We start from the raw sequence: 1421 nt of genomic DNA on the forward strand, positions 1-1421 counted from the left end.
CACCCCTCATTGCTTCGAGCGTGGAGTGGGTGATGTCATACGTTGGAGGGATAATGTCCCATGAATCCAGGGAGCCGCACCATGAAATAATAGGCAAAGGGCCCGGGATTTCATTGACTTGCTGATGCTCCAGAGACCAATCTCCAAGATTATATGTGCTGCCGAAGCGAGCACCCAATCTCCAAGATTAATATAAAATTTTAAATCGGGGAGATTGCCAGTGACAGCAAAATCTCATCCGAGAACATTTTGAAGTCTGTGTACTTCCCTAAAGATCTCCGGTAGATGCGGTTATTGAGAATCGTGTAGTGAACAATGGCATCCCTCTCATCCCCAAACTTTTTTGGAACTTCATTTAGCATCTGCTGGAGATTGATGCCGGGGAAGGAAGCAAAATCCTTTGCAATCTGTGGTTCCTTGGTTGGAGAAGAAAGAGTTTTCTGCCAGGCCTGAGGATCCCCTTCTGGACATTCACAGTACTCGTGGTACACTGGTCCTTTCAAAATATAAGGAGACTGAGCCAGGTGCTCATCACCGTAAAGAACCTCTATCTTCAGCCCTTCGCTGGCAGTTTCATACATCCTATATCGCATCAAAAATGTCCCATCGTTCCTGTCCAAAGGTTTGAGGACGTGAATCCGGACTAACTCTTTAGGTGAAAGAGATTTGATTACTACTTTGAATAGTGTTTGACCTGGGGGCGAGCGAGTGAGGTTCTGGCCCTGCGAGTTCACGGCCTGCAGGCGGGCAGCACGACGCCCGCCCGCAGCCCGGCCCCCACACCAGGCTCCACGGCACGCTCACTGGCGCCTTGGGGGTCCCCCGCGGCCACGAGCAGGGCGAGTGGCAGCGGCAGCAGCGCGGCCAGCGGGAGGCGGCGCATGGTCCGGCTCTCTGCATGCACTCTTATGCTCATTTTAACTGCCAAATAAATAAATAAATCTTTAAAAAAAATAATGAGAAAATAAAGTTGCTGGCAATTTCTTTTTGTCCTTCCTGATAGAGAGAGAGGAGGAACACCTTTGAATATTTGTGTCCTGGAGTTTTGGGTTAAAAAAAAGAAAAAGAAAAAAAAACCAGGGAACTTCCCTGTCTCTGCTTCTTCTTTCTTTTTTTAAAAAATTTTTTTTGTTTATTTTCAGCATAACAGTATTCATTATTTTTGCACCACACCCAGTGCTCCATGCAATCCGTGCCCTCTATAATACCACCTGGTACCCCGACCTCCCACCCCCTGCCCCTTCAAAACCCTCAGATTGTTTTTCAGAATCCATAGTCTCTCACGGTTCACCTCCCCTTCCAATTTCACCCAACTCCCTTCTCCTCTCTAACTCCCCATGTCCTCCATGCTATTTGTTATGCTCCACAATAAGTGAAACCATATGATAATTGACTCTCTCTGCTTGACTTATTTCATTCAA

The 1421-nt window shown here is 47.1% G+C and overlaps 1 pseudogene; it reads right to left on the reverse strand.

Annotated features, from left to right (window-relative positions):
* Positions 1-7: 7 nt before the first annotated feature.
* Positions 8-883, reverse strand: LOC132009319 (protein O-glucosyltransferase 3-like; annotated as a pseudogene).
* Between the last annotated feature and the right edge of the window lie 538 nt (positions 884-1421).

The sequence above is a fragment of the Mustela nigripes genome, unplaced genomic scaffold (assembly GCF_022355385.1).
Source record: "Mustela nigripes isolate SB6536 unplaced genomic scaffold, MUSNIG.SB6536 HiC_scaffold_13195, whole genome shotgun sequence".
Classification (NCBI taxonomy): domain Eukaryota; kingdom Metazoa; phylum Chordata; class Mammalia; order Carnivora; family Mustelidae; genus Mustela; species Mustela nigripes.